Here is a 6,631-nt window from a genome sequence, read left to right as displayed (position 1 = left end):
GGGGCTTCACTGATTGCAGCGATGTTAAGGGTTCTGACAGTGTTGATATGTGTCGAGGTCTTTTCGTTAGACAGGGATGGGCTTTGGGAAAAGGTGAAACTGGAGAAGCTGATGGGAATATGAGCTGGGAGCTGTGAACCTCCAGCTATAGTCTGGGCCCCAGGAAACTCACAGCTTCCTGAGAGGGGGCCGTTGGCCCCTTGGCCAGGCCACACCTTGCCTGCTGGAGAACCCATATATGTCTACTCAGACATGGAGAGGTGGGTGAGAAGGGATTGCTACTCGGCCCGTGGGACAGGCTAAATCGGCTTGCAGTGCCTCATGCTGCCCCACCCCAGTCTCTCTGTTAGAGAGACTTCTGACGTTTTCCTCAGGGTTTTTCAGTCTTGGCACTATTGACACTTCAGCCAGATAATTCTTTGTTACCAGGGATTGTCCTGTGCATTGTAGGATGTTTAGCAACATCACTGACCTCTACCTGCTAGATGCCAGTAGCCCACATGCACCCCTCCCCCACTGTTGTGACACTAAAAGTGTCTCCAGAAGTTGCCAAATGTCCCCTTGGGGACAGAATTACCCCAGTTGAGAACTGCAGAGTTAAAATATAATACACATTCATGATAGAAAATAAGATAAAAATAATCTATAATTCCAGTATCCAGAGTTGGCCTCTTTTAAGGTTTTTGTTTGTTCGCTTGGTTTTTCGCCATGCCATGTGGCATGTGGGATCTTAGTTCCCTGACCAGGGATTGGGCCCATGCCCCGTGCAGTGGAAGCCCAGAGTTTTAACCACTGGACCGCCAGGGAAGTCCCCCCCTTTTAAGGTTTTGATGTTCTTCTTTCAGACTTTCTTTTCCAGGCATATATGCATTTTGGCTTTTTTTCTGAAACCGAGGCCATACAATACATTGTTTTGTCACTTGCCAAGCCATGGGCTACACAATGGATATTTCCCTTCATCGCCAGATCTACTCTACTGCACCTCTTTCCAAGCTCCGTTGGAAGCATCCTCCTTCAGTAATCGGCTGGAGGGCCTGGAAGCGTGGTATGAAGCTCACCACGATCACATCTTAAGCTTTCGGGGCCCAGGGGATCAATGTGCTCATTCCCCCAGAGGTGATGTGCTGTGGGGATGGACCCACACTCACACCAGTGCACTACTTACCAACAAGTCACCCCAGACCCACTTCCACCTGGCCCAGAGCCTGGGTTGTGCTCTGTTGGACTTGTGTCTTAATGGGTAGCCCTGGTGGAGAGCCCACCTTTCAAGGAGGGAGATGGAGGGTAGGCCAAGGCAATCAGAAGCTGTCAGGTACCAGGCAGTAGGTGGAGGAGGGTTCTGAACTTGTGATGGATTGTGGCCCCTTTGAGGACCTGATGGAAGTAGGAGACTTTCTCAGGAAAAACAGCCACATCTGCCTGGTTCTGCATCCAATTCCATAGATCACCGGTTAGGAACTTCTGGGAGCAGCGATTTTCCTGAGGACTTGTGGTGACCTACAGGCTTACTCCTCTCTCTTCTAGGAATACATATTCAGGTCCTGGGAAGGCGGTGACCTCAACCCTTCCCCGTTACACAGGGCAGGGCGTCCTTCACAGAACAATAGGCAACAGGTGGATGGATGGGTAGATGGATAGATGCACACATGCACGGATCCGGAGAACTGAGACTAAGATGTGAGCTTCTCCAATGATAATGTTGATCAAAGCTAGCATTTGCTGAGCCTGTATCATGGGCCAGGCTACTCATCTAATATGCTCGACTACATCCAATCCCATGGAAAGGAAGGTACCATGATTATAAGTGAGTTGACATTTTACTGAGCTGGAAACAGGCTGAGACTTGCCCAGGGACATACAACCTTGTGAGTGGAAGGCTGGAATGTCCATGCTCTCGACCTTGAAAATACGCTGCATGTATGGAGGGCAGGATGGGGTTGCCTGAGCTGTGAGTGGTGTGTGTACACTGTGCCGGGACCCCCTGGGAACTTTGGCCCTGGGCCCATCTTCCCAGCAGGGACCATGCCTCAGGCATAGAAGCAGAATGTAGAAAGGTGGTTGCCAAGGGCTGGAGGGGAAGGGGGGAGATCGGTGTTTCACGGGCATAGAGTTTGAGTGTGGAAAGATGAAAAAGTCTAGAACTCTGTTGCAGAATAAGGAGAATATTCTTAATGTTACTGAACTGTACACTTAAAAATGCTTAATATGGTAAATTTTATGTTATGTGGTTTTTACCACAATAAGAAAATGTGGGAAAAAAGTCAGTCGTGGAAATCTGAATGCTGGAAGAAAAGAAAAGAAGTCTGCTTCTGGCTCTGGCCTTGTCTCTTTCCCCTGAAGGTGGGCAGCACCCCACTCGTTCCTCCATCTGAGTTCCTGGGGGCTGTCTCCACATCGTCTGCAGGGTCTAATGGGGCCAGAGGGAAACTAGCAATTTGGGGGAAATCTATGAGAGGGTGGAGCTTGGACCAGCCTGAGGGCTGAGAAATGGGAAATGTGCACCCCAAGGGAGCTTTATTATATTTTATTTCATTTATCTTTTGAAAAGACTACATAGGTAGTGGGACAAACTTCAAAAGGTACAAACAGATATGCAGGGAAAATTGTCTCTTTTCTACCCCCTTGCTTCCCCCATCCCTTCCCAGAGGTAGCCATTGCCATCACTTTTCTGTATATCTTTTCAGAAATAGTCGATGTACCTACAAGCACATACGAATGCAATTTTTTTCTGCCATAAATGGCATATTAAACATATTGTCCTGCACTTTGTTTTTTTTCACTTAACAACATATCTTGGAGATCACTTAATGTTAGTATAGGGAGATGGCTTTCAATCTGCTTTAGTAGTGACACAGTATTCTACTGTATGAACCATATTCAAATGGATCAGTCTTTTCTTTTCTTTTTTTTTTTTTTTTTGCGGTACATGGGTCTCTCACTGTTGTGGCCTCTCCCATTGCGAAGCACAGGCTCCAGACGCACAGGCTCAGCAGCCATGGCTCACGGGCCCAGCCGCTCCGCGGCATGTGGGATCCTCCCGGACCAGGGCACAAACCCGTGTCCCCTGCATCGGCAGGTGGACTCTCAACCACTGCGCCACCAGGGAAGCCCGATCAGTCTTTTCTTGATCATCATATGGATTGTTTTGGATATTTGTGGTCATAAACAATGCTGCAGTGAATGATCTGGTACATTCACCATTTCACACATAGGCAAGTATATCTGTGGGCTAATTCCCAACCGTGGAAGTGCTGGGTCAAAGAGGATGCGTGTTTGTAGCTGTGATGGCAATAACCAAGTAGCCTTCCCACTTAGGAAGGTGCCAGGCCCACCACTGCCTCACCAATACTCAGTGTGATAAAAATGTGTCAGTCTTTCCTGTTCCCATGAAGAAAGATGGCATCATGTTGCAGCGCTCTTTTAAGTTCTTATCTGTGTCCTCTGTGTCCTTATGCCTATTTTTTCCTTTGGGTTGTTAGCCTTCTTATGAGTTTATAAGAGTGCTTTTTGGACTACAGGAGTATTCCTGTGATTCAAATCGTGGCTTTTTAGAGAAAGAGCTGAAGAACCATGAGGCTTTCGGCCTCTCCCAGCCCCACGTCTCCTGCTAAAGGTCTGTGTTGGGCTCATTGAGGAACTGGCTGGGGCCGGACTCTGGGTTGAAGCAGCACCTCCTGGGGAGGAGGGGCAAACTCGCTGCCGTGCAACGCAGACAGCGAGGCTTCTCCTCAGGATGTGCCCTCCCATCAGCCTGGTTCTGGGGTTGCTGCATGTGGTCAACAAGCTTAGCCTGCACAACTCCAGGAGGCGTTGTTTATGTGGACTGTCATGTGAATGGTGACCCCGGGAGTTCTGTGACATGGTGGCCCATTTGGGGTCCAAATGGAACCAGTGGTAGGCGGCTAAACTGGTCTCTACTTTCTTGACGTGGAGCAGACCGTGTGACTTCCTGAGCACCCAGGTCTGGGCAGGGCCAGTCCACAGCCATGTGTGCACTGACCTACATCGAGGCAGCATAGGACCACCACGTGGGGTGTCTATGTTGTCACGGGCTTGGCTTCCTACAGAGATTAGCTCCCCAGCCTAGCAAGCTCCCCTGGAGGGGAGTACCCAGGATCCCTTGTCCTGGGGCAGGGCTGATGCCCCCCGGGAAGGAAGCCTTAAGGGGAGCCTGGAGATCTGAGGACAGGCACAAGGAGCCTGAGTAGATCTGGTGGCTGCTCTGGGCATTGCATGGAGCCCAAGTCCCCAGGGATCTGAGAGGTAGGGGCAGATTGTCCAATCCCTGGGTCTACAGTGTCCCTCGGCAGAGAGCGGGTGGTGCCTGGGCCTATTCCCGGATGTACTGAGGAAGCAGCGGGCAGGGGTTTTTGGCACTGCTTGCTGGGCGTCAACCCCCAGACCAGCTCCCCGACCTCCCAGACTGCCAGCCTCAGAGCAGGACTGGCCTGGGCAGCAAGGAGTCTGGAGGTCCACAGGGAAGACAGCCCCTTTCCTGGTTTCCCAAATAGCCAACATTGAGGGAGGCCTGTGGTGTCAGCCTGTGGCACCGCCCTGGGGGAAGGAGGGGCATGGAAACAGAATATCCCTTGTTCCCTGGATGAAGGAGAGAGCTGGGTGCTCTACTCCCACCCCAGAATAGGGATTTGATAATGCTGAGAGTCCTGGCAGAGAAAGCTTCTGGAACCTGCTCAAATCCCAAAGCTAGGGCTGCTCAGTCAAGCTGCTGGCGTGGGGCCTTGACTGGGGGCAGAGGCAACGTTTTAGTTGCCTTGTCACCTGGCATGGAGGGCATCCCAGGACTGGGGCTCCTCTGGGGAGCATGTGTGTGTGTGTGTGTGTGTGTGTGTGTGTGTGTGTGTGTGTGAGAGAGAGAGAAAGAGAGAGAGAGAGAGAGAGAGAGAGAGAGAGAGAGAGAGGAGCACAGCCCCTCCTTCCCCATCCAGCAGCAGTGAGGCCTGGGGAGGAGTTGGGAAAGAAGGCCCTGGGAGGGAACAAGAGAGTGGCAGTCAGGCCCTGGGTGGAGGAAGTGTGCCCCTCGCTGCCATCCCCGTGAAATCCCTGTGAAATACTCAGGTAGAGGCTGCCTCAGTGGCCGGTGCCCCATGGCTGTTCAGGACCCAAGGGAGGCTTGTTCTTGGCTTCCTCGATAGGGCAGAAGTCCAGAGCTCTTTTCTAGAATTACTGTGTGGCTCTGGGCTGTCTCCTAGCCTCCCTGAGAGTCTCATCAGCACCGACCAATAGAATTTCCCACAGTGATGGAAGTGTTCTCTGTGCTGTTCAGAAAGGCTGCCACTAGCCACATGTGCCTACTGAGCACTTAAATGGGGCTCGTGTATAAAATAGGTAACTAATGAGAACCTACTGTATAGCAGAGGGAGCTCTACTCAGTGCTCTGTGTTGACCTAAATGGGAAGGAAATCCAAAAAAGAGGGGATATATGTATACGTCTAGCTGATTTACTTTGCTGTACGGTAGAAACTAATACAACATTGGAAAGCAACTATACTCCAATAGAAATTTTAAAAGAATGGGGCTAGTGTGACTGAGGAGCTACATTTTAAATTAAATTAAATTTTAGTAACTTAAAATATAGATAGCCGCCAGTGGCTAGTGGCGACCTTCAGGACAGTGCAGCTCTGGTCCCTGGGCCCCATTAGCCTCTTGCAGCTCACTGGAGCCCCTGTGAGTGGGAGCGGATGGCAGTATCAGGTATGGAAGCAGGTCCCCCAATGATTTCAAGAAACCACAGTCTTGTGATAAAGTCCATGAAACACCCTAATCTCTCCTCCTCTTGGATTTTTGAGATGCATATTACCATGTGAAATAAAGGCTCTGAGATGTTTCTGCTCAGAAGAAACCCATTGGTTTCATTTAAGCTCAAATGTTCCAAATGCATGTGAGCACAGCGCCTTTTTCACATGGCACATCTAGTAGTATTCTGGGAACCCTTTGAAATGCTGCGAGAGGAGGCTAGACTCCCAGAGGAGCTAACACTCCCAAATGGGGCTACTTCTGGTTCAAGGAGCGTGTGTAGGGAACCTGGAGCTCTTGGTTAAAATTGAAGATGTTCCCATGGGTTGCCCCAGGGCTTCCCGGCCTGGGCAGGAACACAGCAGGGACCCTGGGAGGCTCCATCACTGTGTGATCTGCCCTGGACCTGGCAGCTGCAGGCCAGGGCAGCCCCTCCCCACTCCATCCATTGGCCTTAGGGTGTGGGATGTGGGCCTCTTGGTGGGGAGCACAGAGGCAGCTGCCCCATATCATGTCTTTCCAACCTTCTACTGCTTTGACTGACCACGTGTCTGGACTGGGAGAAGCTCTGTTGTTGTTCTAGTTTCTGAGCTGGACCCTGATGAGAAGAGAGGGGAGACGGGGCAGGTGTCTGTCAGGGGTTCCCTCCATCTGCCCAGGTAGGCAGTGACCCAGAGCTGGCCAGGACTTGCACCTCCACAGGGAGACTCCAAGAGCTCCTACTGGACACTCTCCATGCTGATTCGATAAGCCCTGTCACCTGCATCAAGCCAAGCAGGGAGGCAGCTGCAGCCCACCCCCACTCCCTATGGGCCCCAACAGTCTGGTCTTTGGGGCACCTCAGTGGGGTTGGAGCTCTGCAAATGTAGGAGAGTGA

The sequence above is a fragment of the Delphinapterus leucas genome, chromosome 3 (genome assembly GCF_059928025.1).
Source record: "Delphinapterus leucas isolate spDelLeu-1000000601 "Yukka" chromosome 3, BTC_Dleu_Yukka2, whole genome shotgun sequence".
NCBI lineage: Eukaryota > Metazoa > Chordata > Mammalia > Artiodactyla > Monodontidae > Delphinapterus > Delphinapterus leucas.
The sequence above is the reverse complement of the archived record's forward strand: the minus strand, read 5'-3'. Positions refer to the sequence as shown.